The sequence below is a fragment of the Protopterus annectens genome, chromosome 3.part0 (genome assembly GCF_019279795.1).
Source record: "Protopterus annectens isolate FY-2018-M chromosome 3.part0, PAN1.0, whole genome shotgun sequence".
NCBI classification, from domain to species: domain Eukaryota; kingdom Metazoa; phylum Chordata; order Ceratodontiformes; family Protopteridae; genus Protopterus; species Protopterus annectens.
This window is the reverse complement of record NC_056731.1, coordinates 330,896,800-330,911,092: the sequence shown is the minus strand read 5'-3', so window position 1 is coordinate 330,911,092 and position 14,293 is coordinate 330,896,800.

Genomic DNA, 14,293 nt, shown 5'->3' with positions numbered 1-14,293 from the left:
TATTTTGAAGTTTTACCTGTTTATAGACACAGGTGTTTGAGCACCTGTTAGCAGCTTATTCTGTTGGCATTACATATTATCGGTGGGGTTGTTACAGTCCATACTCCACGGTGAAGGGTGTTCCCATTCACATTTGACTATTACTTGTATACAGTCATATGCGGATTATTATTTTTTGGCCATGAAGTGACTACAGGTATGCAGTTGTACATTACACAAGTGTGAAGGGCTGTTCCTGTAAATATGTATGAACCATACCTCTCAACCTCTTAGAGCACCGGACCTGCGCAAAACCTACACAATGGGGGGACAATTATTATTTTTTGGCCATGAAGTGACTACAGGTATGCAGTTGTACATTACACAAGTGTGAAGGGCTGTTCCTGTAAATATGTATGGACTATACCTCTCAACCTCTTAGAGCACCGGACCTGCGCAAAACCTACACGATGGGGGGACAATTAGGGACACATTTTAATGGTTGCTCTTACAAGCTTAGAACATTGATAGAATGCTAGGTTTTGCATTAACATGACTTTTCTGCAGGTTGTGGAGTCTTATACTCAGGATATTTCTCATTATTTAGTGATGTCAATCCTCAGCAATTTACCACACTGGTGCAGATTGTCAGAGGCACACACCAACACTATGGGACCTCCACTGCACGTTATGACTTGTGTCCAGATATCTACTGGATTGGACATCATGTCGTCATACCCATTCTACTATTTACACAAGTTGGTCATCCTGAGATTTTAGGACAAACATATTTCTTATATTTTATGTGATAGTTGCATTAAACAGTTAATTCTGTATCTGAAATACCTGACTGTTATGAGAAACAGAATAAGCAACTAAAATGCTACAGGAATATGCTTTCTGTAGGCAAAACAGTTATCTTCTGTCCTTTGTACTGGCCGTGGGTATATGTCAGCCTGTACAGTCTGATGTCTGTACCAAACATGTCCCACTTTGGCCATTTGTAAGGGTGACAAACCTACTGTGACAGTTGCGGTGAACACAGCATATTTTACAGGCTGACACATAGCCACGGTCAGTTCGGCAGATAGACCTTAAAATTCTTGTCTATATCTAAGCTTATTCTTGTAGCATTTCGGTATCTTATTCTGTTTGTTATGACATTTATGTATTATACGTCCAGTGAAATATGTTTAATGCAACTATTGCATGATGTCTACGGAGGAATTATGTCCTATATTCTCTGGACATTTGCCAGTTTTACATATTTGTGTCAGGACACATCTGCCCACAGAGGGACTGTCGCTCGCAATTGGGACAGGTGGTAATATTGGTCGATGGTACGGATCATACTGTTCCTTTCGGCCTACATGTGTCCGTGTTGTTATGGCTCATTTATATGCTCCTTCTGTTTCGTTTACATGTGTATGCTATTTCCTATCACATTTGGTATGTGAAATACGGACATACCTTTTGTATGTGATTATTACATGGCTTGTGGGATATGACTCAGACATACGGTCACTACCTATATATACATTTCTCCTCGTGTATTTTGTTATGGACACAGCTGCACAGCTATGTTCCCTCCCTCAAATTATGGGTCAGCTGGTGACCCTCTCTGTTGGACTGGACGTACCTACTGGCGGCGTGCTAACATCTGATACGTTTCACTTCCACATGGTATAGCTATCAACACTACGTTGGACTACAGGCACACGGTTTTCCTGTCATTTGTTCATGGGTAGGGACCCATTATTCCCTACCGTGCATTTGTGTTTGAGTCTTCATTTTCTGTTCGCAGGGACTCTGCTTTGCATACATTTCAGTCTCCATGGACACTGATAGGTATGATTACTATTGCTGGCGGAATATAATATTCAGCAGTTTAGGTTGCTCCTCGAAAGCCGACATTGACACGCCTCCCTGCGCAACTTCGATACGCCCCTTCCACTCGCGCATGTTTCCTATGCACGTGGCTGTGGCGGCTGCGCACCTTCATTAATATGCATATGGTGCGACTACTCCACATCTACGCCTCACGGCCGGTGCAAGCCTTATGCCGGCCTTGCGCCGAGCTTCATGAATTTGGGGGAAACTGTACTTTTTAGCAGAGGTGTAGCTAGCAATTTTTGTGCCCGTTGCCATTCCCTGATCTGGTGTCCCAACCCAGCTTTAAGTGGAGGCGGCTGATGCTTGACAAGTTTGTGGCAAACATCTGCTACAGTTAATGCCACACATGGAGAAGTAAAGTGATCCACTTTTAAGCCCAGCTGCAATACCATCATTTATTTCTAAGTGCCAGTATGAACTGAAGACCAATCTGCCAATCACAGCCCCCTAACATTTTGCACCGAAGGTGGTTACCTCCTACTCTCTACCCTAGATTCACCTCTGTCTTTAATCAAACTGCTTTATCTCCTTTTTTTTTCAAAACTGTTGCAATTAAAATGTTAAACTAAATATAGGCTGATAACATCAGTAATTGTCAGTAATTTTGCTCAATGCGTGTAACATAAGAATAATAAGATTTCACGAAGACCACTTCTGCATTTTCCGGCTGATCTCAGCTGATTGCTCAAGCTTCTGACTCAGCTAAGTCATCGTATCCATATCCCTGAGATAAGATGACCTCGAGGTGATTATATTTACATTATGGATGCAGAGCTCTCACCTCACATCAGGGATGTAACAGGAAGCTGCCACATAAAAAAGCCTAAAATATGACTGCACAAGTCCACAGGACTAGGTTTCCATATAATCCGACTCACACCACTGCACTTTGACGAGATGGTCTACCCAAAGCCAACCAATATTTATTAATTTATTTATTATTTACCAATTGATTGATTTATTTATATGTGTATTTCTTTATGTTTGTTTGCTTACTGGGGTAGTATACTGATCAATGAAAGCTGACTATTTTCACTCATTGATTGGGTGAGTATAAGGTTGATGACAAGAGAGAATAAAGCCAACCATTTTGAAAATCAGAGTGAGTTTGCTTGTGGTTATATATAGATTATTTACAATGAAGACCATATGCAAAAAAGCAGGTGTGCTTCAGTATCCTAGTAGAGGGCATCATAATCAATACCTGGTAGACAGTAATAAAGATAAGAATTTTATAAGTAAGAGGTAGGTGGGTTAACGTAAAAGAAAGAAGGCATAAAGACTGTGTAATAAATAAAAAATAACTGTAAGGCAGAGAATACTGTAAAATGACATATTTATTGCTCAGAAAACACCAGTAAGCATGTTCACCTCACAGAAACGTCATCAGACTGGTGAAACAGTGAGACTCATTCCTTAAAAAGTTAAAGACATGACAAAAATAACTAATTACATTAGTGTTTAACTTCCTTTTTCTTTAACTTTAAAATTAATATGATCACTGACTCCTGGGAAAACTGTAGCATTTTATAAAACCTGCCACTAGTACTCCTGGGAATTAATCTCAGCTTCCAAACTGAATGATTCATTATCAGAGTGAACATCTTCTAAAACATAAACATTTACTTTAAAAAAATTTGCAACTAACTGAGTGTTTAAGACATGAATTTTTCTTATTCAAAACAGAGATGGCATAATAGTGTTCATAAACATGTTTAAAGAGAGTCCTCTTCGTACACCCAATACAAAAAGCTTCACATGAATGCCAGGATCCACAGGGACAACATGAGTAATAACCTGATTTACAAACCAGCAATGGTCCTCAAAGATTTTGTCTTATGCCATGTTTTTAAAACTTTATAGTTGCGTATTGCATGGTTCAATATTTACCTATTGAATGGTACTACAGCGTGTTTTTTGGGATGACAGCACTTCTAGACAGAATGAAGTTTTCAATATAACAACCGACTTTCACCAAAACCAGCAAAATCCTAAAAGGATTCTCTTTTTGTCATAATGTGCAGTAGCACTGAGGTTTTTTTATAAAAGAAAAATCTAAGAGTGGTGGGGAAAAAAGCCGTCATGTAGGAAATGTGAGGCTTTGTTTGCCATACCAGAAGGTCCTTTAGGCTTTTGTAGATGTTAGAAAAAGCAAATCACAATGTTCTTCACCTCATTTTATTTAAACGGATATATTTATTAAAAGTAAACTCTGTGTTACACTTAAAGAATGGAGATTCAATACAACATATTTACATCTCATTTTACAAGAATCTGCTTTTTTCTTGAAAGTACTCTGATTTTATGTCAGCAGTAAAAACAATGACTGACAAGGACCGAGTAGTGAGATGCAGTGATTATATACCCTGCCTGTGAAACTGGCTTGGATAGCCAATATGCTGTTTTCTTTCATAAAGGTAATTATATATACAAATGACTATTCAGCTGCCAGCATTTAATGTTGTCAGGCTGCCTTGAATACCACTATTGCGATAAAGACTTTTGCTAGGCCTTCTTGCACATCATGAACTTTTAACCCTTGTTTCAAGACTGCTGAGACTTGCTTATACAATGAATCAAATTAATTAGTTTGTAGCAAAACAACTTGCTCTGGAGTCAAAAAGACTAAATCCCCTGCTTCCTGACTGATTAAAGTAACCATTATTCTTTCTAGTACCTTTCACAAAATAAATGTTAAACTTACAAGTCTGAAGGCTGGTAGGTCTAATTCAGGTCCATTATAAAGGACATGAGCTATTAACAATTATTTACAAAGATTATGCTTCACTACTGAACGATAATGGGGTATCTAACTTTGTTTAACAATTATTATATACTTTAATAGGGCCCCTATAGCATTCTTACTGCCCTGAACATTGCATTATGAGTCATTCGTGTGATAATGGTCTATCTAACTTTGTTTACAGGTATTATGTACTTAAGTATTATGTACTTAAGCTGGAGATTCTCTGTTCTCTAACTCCGTAGGCAAACACTGGAACAAACTTCCCTCTGAACTCCTAGCTCTAACCTCCACAAGACTCTTTAAACTAAGAATAAAACAATTTCTCAGTTCTCACTGGCTTTGCCCTTGTACTAACCCTGACTAAATATCTTCTCTGCTCCTAGCAAGAATATATTCCACCACTCTACATACTCTTGCTGCCTCTTAGATACCTTTATCTCACTATATCATATGATACATTTCTATAATTTACTATCAGTATATACTTTCTGTTATCCTGTTTTCAAATGAAAACTACTAATTTGTTCCTATTCCTATTGCAATGTATATCACCTCAGCATAACCTTGGTATCCTTGTAATGTCAACTGTACCTAATCAGTATGTCTGTATTCTGATTAATTATTATTATAGTTCTTTTAATTTTAAACAATTGATTACAGTCATATATTGCGTATGTAAATGGCTGTAACTGTTTAGAGCTATTTTACTACTGTTATTCTGCTTTGAACTTATTATTTTTTACTGTAAAAGTTTGCTGTGCTGGAGCTTTTCTCCCCGGGCCTCTACTGAAAATGGATCTTATTCCAGTTAGACTAGCCCGGTTAAGAAATGTAAAATAAAAAAATAAAATAAAAAAAATAAAAGTAGGGCCCCTATAGCATTCTTACTACCCTGAACATTTCATTATAAGTCATGCATGTGATAATGGTGTACCTAACTTTGTTTACAGGTATTATGTACTTTAGTAGGGCCCCTATAGCATTCTTACTGCCCTGAACATTTCATTATGAGTCATTCATGAAATGCAAGCGGAAATTATGTGAAAATCTCAAGTACATAATCTAACTTGTTTGGATAAATACTGCATCCATTTTTACTACAATAGCTATAAAACAATGGCTTATGGTTATCACAGCCACCTTAGTCACAAAGTTTAAATGTAGAATCATTTGTTTTTGCATACTGTTTATTAATGTCATTTTTCTTGTAAGTATTTTAATTTTTGAGATTACTTGTGTAGTTTTATAAGTTAAATAGCATCCTTTTTTGTTTTAGATAGTGATCCCAGAACACTTGGGTAAATCTGAAGTAATGCTGTTTATTACCCATTTCAGAGTGGTTAGTTTTTTCACATGATGACTGTCTTTATTATGAAACCAATCAAATCACACTACTCCCTTCATTCACATATTTAAGCATGTCACTGGTACCTTCAATCTCTGTGACCACTCATCTTCATCAAGTGAAGTACAAAATTAAACCATCACTTTGGATGCTGGAAATTAGCTGGATCACTCACCCTAGAAGCCAAGTTATCTGTCAGGAATCTCATTTCCACAGCAGCTTCCTACTAATTACCTAGGTTTCTTTTAAAACTGACATTCCCTTCAGATTCTTCCTAACAGGACTGCCAGCTTCGTTCTTCTTATTCACAAAGGGGAGAAGCGTTGTGTCATTATGCAAAGGTCCAACGGGATTCCAATCAAAAAGAACTTTGGCCTTCTATTTCCAACCCTTTTATTTAAAGTACTGAGACTTACTCATTCTCCTGACCTCACCTGTATATCGAGAAGCAAGTACATCCCCAAATGTCTCAGATCCCACTCAAATGGAGCACTAGTTCTTCACAAACAGCTCACCATGTTAAATGCTACTGACTACACCTTCTCTGTGCTTGATTCAAAAATGGTGGAGCTTTTCACATCCATCCAGAAGTTATGAACTACTCCAAAGCAAAACACTTCATATCTAAATGGCTCTCCAACTCACACAAAGTACAGTAGAACAATACTTTCTCAGTTTCCCATTACCTTAACTTTTGTAACTGAACAAATGTGATGATTATCACCAGTTGCTGTACGAAGAATCCTAATATTGTTTGACTGGTATAGTTACCAACTGCTGTAATAAATGTACATATTTTGTATTGGTTTATACAATTCCCATTATTATTATTATTATTCTCCCTTCCATCTTGTTTTGCTGTACTCCTCTAGGCAGTAACTGAATTGAGTTTGTGTGGATCAATCCATTGCCATAACTAACAAACAAGCAAACAATAAATAATTATATGACAGTTCATTGCCATTCAAAAATGTTCACACTGATTGGAGAGCCCAACCAACATGTCCACTGCAAATTTAGCATCTACCAAAAGAAAACAGTCTGGCCACTAAAGTACCATTGAGTGGCCAATTTTTTAAATTGGTATATGCTGTGGGGAGCAGAGCAAAATACAAGAAAAATTAAGTAAATTCTGCAAAAGTAAAGAAAGTATACTGTTCCTCCTCAAATCTCGGCAGAGTCTTGTATGTCTCAACTGTCTGGATCTTCACAGAATGTCCAATTTTTTGCATCATAGATTTGGTGTTTTCCTGCCAAAAAAGATTTTAGACAAGCCACTGAGGATGGAAGTCATTAAATAATGGCAGACAATTGTGATTTAAACTTCATATCCTTCAGAAAATGCACTCTAACAAACTCTCGATCCAATAATTTTCTAAGTTACTAAGAGCAATGTAATCTGCCCCTACTCTGGGACTTTTGTCTTCCATCCCCCAAATTATGTTTGCTTTGTCCAAAATTATTGCATTAAAAAACAGCAATGGAGATTCTCTCTTCTCCACTGTTTTTCTTGAACAGCACTGATGTACTGTGCAAGTGTGGGAAGATAAGTCCAATTAAATATGCATGTACAGTACATCAGAAAAATGCAGAAGAACACAGAGGAACACTGCATTGACCTTATACAAACACATTATTTAAGAAAGGTAAGCAATTTCTTCCTTAAATCGTGTCACTGTATATTAGCAATAACCCACTTGGGATTTACCCATCGTTGGCTTTGTTTAATTATGATGGCTTCACCCTTCTGATCAAACCTCACCAACCTTGGATAAATCCTGATATACCCACACCCACTCGTGGGTAATTTCTTAAATAAAGTAGCTTTGTTTTCCTCTTGTTCCACCACCCTTGTTTATATTTTTGCCATTTCATATTTATAAAAAAATCATGGACTGAAACAAAATGTCAAAAATACATTGTTGTATCCTTTGGGAAGTCATCTACCCTAGGGAACTACCACATTGACAATACGCACTAAGAGTTGACCCACTTGTTCTGGATTTGGGAACTTATGTGGACAGTGACCTAACTTTTGACCAACATGTGTCTATTGTTGTGAGATATTTCTTCTATATTGCACAGCTTGTAAGCAAAAGGGCTGTGTCTAGGATGTCATTGCCCACCTTTACTCAGCCCACATTAGGCCAGTCATTGAATATAATGCCTCATTTGGCATGTATCTTTCCAGACACATGCAACAATTGGAATGCATACAGAGATACCTTTCTAAAAGGATACAAGGCCTAAGCAACATGTCCTATATGGACCGACTCAAAGCCCTGTCACTATACTCAGTATCCCACAGACTAAGAGGTGATCTGTGTCTGGCATACAAGGCATCCTCTGACCTATTATTGATGGATTTACTGCACATCAGCAGGATCTAAACCTCTTCTACCACATCAACAGAACAATTTGGAGGGACAGGTACATCTCGCAGAAGATACTGCTGCTGTGGAAAAGACTCCCCATCCAAAGTAAACAAAGCTCATCCTTATCCATATTCAAGCACAACTTAGAAACATGGAAGAGAAACTGAAAATTTACTGCATGACTACGCCCTGTACAGCTAATGGGCACAGGCAGCTCCTAAATGCTTTATCCTATGCATGGGTTCCCTCAAATTATCTGAGGTACAATCCCTGTTATTCTCATTAGGGATAATTTATAATTATTGAAAATGGACAGGTAAGACTAGTCTATAACCAAATGTGACAAGTTATTTTGAATACAAAAAGGGAAATTGGCTTAGCTTAAAGTGGCCCACAAGAGCAGCTAGTTTAGTACTTACCTATGAACCTAAGAACCTATGATGATATACCATATACTTCACTTCAGGATTTGTACTATGATTAAATTTATTTCAGAATCTTGACTCTGGTTGATCCAATGTTTGCCAATATTCCGAACATGGTAAGCTGGACCTGGAAGAATGTGTAATGCTGTCATCATGAATTACTATGTACATCTGTACAGATATGGCAGGGGTGGAAAAAAGTCACAAAAATATTCCCATCACTACATACATAGGATTCTGGATGACAATACGCCTGCCAGTGTTGCAAGCTCGGCTCAAGGAGTTAACACCCAAAAGTGGGGAGTAATATATCTGGCTGCAGGTGAACCCAATGAAATCAGTGAACTATTTCTTCCATAACCTACAATCAAAACTATTCAAAGTCTGTTTTCTTTACTTCAGGTGTTGATTATTGGTGTATTGGGCACCTGTCTGTGTCATGAATTTAAAAGTAAGTCGCGTTCATGGGATTATAGTGCATGCTGCAACATTTTTTTCACATATGTTTTTGATTACCTCCTCCCCACCCCCCACCATCTGCTATGACCAGGTGTCCTTCTCAGTGTTCACAAAAGGGTAGGAATGACACTAGAGCCCCCTACTGTAGCCATACCCTGATAGTACAGAAGGCTTTTCTCTCTTTGACCTAACCATAATCCATTCCCTCCTTGCATAGCATACAATGACATCAAGGCAAATCACATGCACATGGTACCATGTGCACAGTTCTGATACAGATGGTCTCCTTGCAGTTTGTACTTTTTTAAAACTTATATATAGCCTTTAGCCTCTGCAGGAAACAAGTCTGAATCATCCCTCTCAGGAGAAGAAATGTTGGTTGAGTGGCCGAATCCTTTTCCTTCTCAATAACCATCTGGTACTTGGCTAGCTAATCAAACGCAGGTCACCTCTGTCACGACAGAAACTCTATATCTGCTTCTACTGCTAGGGGTATGTTTCAATGAAAGGACTGTTTGTTTACCACCTTTATTAAATCACACTTTCAACAACGAAACAGGTGTATGTACATTAAAAGAAAAGAAAACAAACCACAGCAACATGTTGTTATTATTTTCTTGCAGTATACAAATGTTTTCTTTTTAACAATTATAATTCATTCCATTACATGAACTGTTCAATTCCTACCTTTCCTTAAATCTTACTCCTCCTCCTTCTGAATATTATTCTGCATGTATTCTTCCCACGAAATCCATTTAATTCTACATACTTTATTCCTTTCCTTTTCTAAAGATCCTACCTCCAGTTCTTTTATCACTTCTAAATATTCAGTACTTCAATTAAAGTTGATTTAGATTTAGATTGCCATTTTCCACTAATTGCTTTTTTGGTAGTCAATACCTTTAAACTTAATAAAACTGCGGTGGTGGTGCTGCGGTAGCGTTGTCGCCTCACAGTAAGATGCTGTCCTGTTTGATTCTCAGCTAAAGCACCTTCTGTGTGGCGTACCTTTGTTGAAGGTTGTGCATCAGGGCTGGCAACTCGGCACATAAAAATCTACTGCCAATCATTAGCGGACCGGAATTCCGCTGTGGCGACCCCTAACCAGGAAAAGCCGAAAGACACAACAACAACAACCTTTAAACTTAGTAAGTCCTTATTATCTCTAGGCAATTCAGATCTTATGTTCCAACACAAAGGAATAATTTCCTTAATTAAGATCTCTCCCCCAATATTTCTGGCAAAATATTTTGCATGGCTTTTTAAAATCTGTGAGCTCATTACATTCCAAAAACATATTCTCATCTGTATATAAATCAAAAGGGACTAAAACACTTTCACTGCTTGCATCTTATTATGTATAGCTTCACGTTTCTCAACTTTTGTATTGTCGTTTGTTTATTTTTAAGATTAAATGCCATACCTACAAAATTAATGGCTATTAGAAATGCTTTGAACAAGCAAAAAAAAAAAAATAAAATATAAGTGTATGCTTACATTTTGGTCTTTAAATGTACCTCTCAATTACTTTGTTCAAGAAATCTGGACAAAGCCAAGAATAATGTGGGGTACAAAAGCTAGAAATTAGAAGCAATTTTTAAATAGTATTTAATTCACTTGGAATGTTATTGTAACAGAAGGTGTTGTATCAACATGCATTTTCAGAACAATGTTGTTGTTATTTGTCTTTCGGCTTTTTCCCGGTAAGGGGTCGCCACAGCGGAATTCCGGTCTGCTAATGATTGGCAGTAGATTTTTTACGAAACACCGAGGTGCCAGCTCGATGCCCAACCTTCAACGAAGGCATGCCCATAAGAGGTATTAAACTCTATTACTTGGCATCATTGTCTGTTTGCAAGCCTAAATCAAAAATCTTGTAAAGGACAGGGCAAAATATGATGCAAAAGTAGGGACTTTGTGTATAATATGAGACAGGTGAGAGATATGGTAGCTAGGAATCAGTCAGAAAAAAATTAATTTAATGACCATTGAATTTCCTTCCATAACAGTACTCATTCAGAAATCAGATTTTGTTCCATGAAATTTGAAAGTTAGTCATCAACATATGCATGGCTTATTGCATGATATAAACCCATTTATAAAAAGCTGAGTATAAAGGATAAGTCCAGATAAAATCACTTTAACTAGCAGATCTAGGAGACTCTTTTTCTGATATCCTCCCTATGGGAGGAATAAAGATACCGTGTTGAATTTTCCAGTAGTTTATTCAGTTAAGTAGGTAAATGGCCGACACTATGAGGCAATACCCAGAAACATTTCTAATAAAATCACTACAAATTTGTAAACATTTGATTCAAACATTGCAATATAATGAAATCTATGGGTTTACTCCAAAAATGGAAAAAAAGACTAGCTTGTTAAGCACCTTTCTGACCACAGAAAGGTACTTTACAAGCGTTTTTAAAGCAGCCCTATGTTCTGTTATGATTAAGCCTCATGTTAAGGATTATCAGGAGACAGTGTCACCAAAAAGAACAGCAGCAGAATGTGAAACCGCCTTTAAAATCTGTTAAAACTTCACTCTAACACACAAGTGTGATGGAACTAAATGTATAAAAGCTTTTTTAAGATATTGATTCTATAAAGGGGCACTTTGTCTCTGCCTGTTGTCTTTCTGACAGTGGTAAGTGATTTACTGCTTTTAACGGCTTAAAAGCTGGTAAAATACGTTGTGCTTCTACACTTTTTTTTCTGTAAATGGTAGTACATGAGGCAGATAATATACCATGAATCACAAACAGTTATTACTGATTCACCTGTCATACACCTTTATTACGTTTTCAACGTGGATGACAAGATTCACCTTTGAGTTTTGCTCCTAAGGTTAGTTTATTGGCATTCAAGTCTTGAACATATAAATGTCTGGCTATGATTTCAGAACCGATCATAATCGTCTATATTATATATTAATAACCCTTGCAAAGTAGGTACTCATAATAAAGATTTATCATTGGACAAAGCTGTGATGCCCATGCCCTGGCCCAGCAATCAAGGAGCCTCAATCCTCACCACTAACACCAGTGATGGGGCGTCTCATATATGAGGAAAGGATAACAAATACACACAGGAAACTGCAATTTCCCTTAAGAGCACACAGAGGTCACAGTCAGTCCAGGGCTGGTTGCTCCCTTGCTCTCCAGGTCCCCAGTAAGACTCCCCACTGGCACAGCTATAGGGTCCCAATTTCAGCCTAGTGGGCAAGCTAAAACCTACAGCACCCTCTCTGTCCAACCAGTGCCTCATGTCCCTGCCCAAGTAGCTGACACACACACACACACACACACACACACACACACACACACACACACACACACACACACACACACGCACTTTGAGAAGAGTTTATATAACCACACAGACACTCCTGGGGAAGGCTGGCACAGATTCTCCAGCTGTGCCCCTTTTCCCAGACTATACGGTAGTACCAGCTGCCACTACTAACTAATATTTATCAGCTACTGAAAGGCTCTTAAAAGGGTGTCTAATTATTATTGTGCAATATTATTATCCAATTGGTAGTATAGCCCAGGGCTAAAGCTATTGAATTGCTTTGTACAATTTTACCAAAGGCATGCAAGTACTCTAAAGAGCTTAAATTATCTCTACAAAAACAGTCACAGTTGGAAGGGTTTAAAAATATTTAATAACAAATAGTCAAAACACAAGACAATACTTTTTACTACACAGTGCTAGTCAAGAGTTTAGAGATCACAGAGAAATACTTAAAATAATTCAGTAGTACAGTTCTGACATCACAGAAAAACACTTAGTCTAATCGTTCTAGTTTCTAGCTATTTCTAAGAGAAGAACACAAGTCTACGATAAACTTACATATAGAGCAAGGCAGTGCCGATGAGTTGGATGGTCAAGACAAAAATGCTTAATGCTCTCTGATTCTCTCTGTTTTTAAAATCACATTACTGGTTCACATTACATCATTCTTCACACTTTACTGGGGTTCCCAGGGTAATAGGCTACATTCTTTAGTAAGCTCACACCAGGTCAGGAAGCAAAGTCATTAAGGACATTTATCATGCAAATTCTGGCCATTAACTCTGGCCTTAAAACAATAGCAAGAATTCCTTCATCTAGACCGTCCGGAGCCTTGTTTACATCAAAGGGTCACAACATGCTTCACTTGGTCAGCAGAGTGCACTGTTGTTACATTTTTTCCAGTTCCACGTGTAACACTATTTTTACCATTTAAGACAATAAGCCTGTGGTTTACATTAATATGTACAGATGACAGAATTATCTCCAAAATTCTATCTGGCTAGTCTGGCAGCTTTCATCTATCTTCACCCAGTCTTCACAAAAGCATATAACGTGTCTTTGCTATAAGCCATAATACAGGTTTAGGCACTTTGGTCACAGGTAACTTCACAAAATAAGCAGCCACATTTATAGTCCATAATTTTATTTGTATTATTATGTTAGACATCATAATAACAAATCTAGGTTCTTTGTCCTCTTCACCCATCCTTACGCACTTGTAATTAATACAGATCATGATACTGCTATCTATAGCCTAACAGTAAAATGTATTTATTGATTTATTGATTTATTTGACATTTGTTAACTGGGAAAAGTCCAACTGGGCAGAAGCCCATTTTCAGTGGAGGCCCGGGGAGAAAAGCTCCAAAAATCAGACTTACTCATAAATAAATCATCCTTCTGAGATTTTATCAATGAAAAGTATGGTGCAATAAAAACATACTTATGAAAACAAACTGGATACTGTGCTCAGTGACCCAAATAAATCTGCTCAGGATGCTGAGTTCTATGATATTGTTAACTTCTGCATTAAAAAACACATACCAAGATGGCACAAATACGCAGGTAAATTAAATAAAAAAAAACTTCTGGTGGAATCACAATATTAATAAGATATCTAAAAGAAAAATAGGTACAACTTGGCATTTAAAATTTACCTCTGTCATAAGAAAAGTTCAAAAAATACATTTCTTTCTAAAAACTCAGTGTCACCTCAAAGACTGAAAGCACTAATAAGATATTATTTAATTATATGTGAAAACTGAAAGGGAAACAT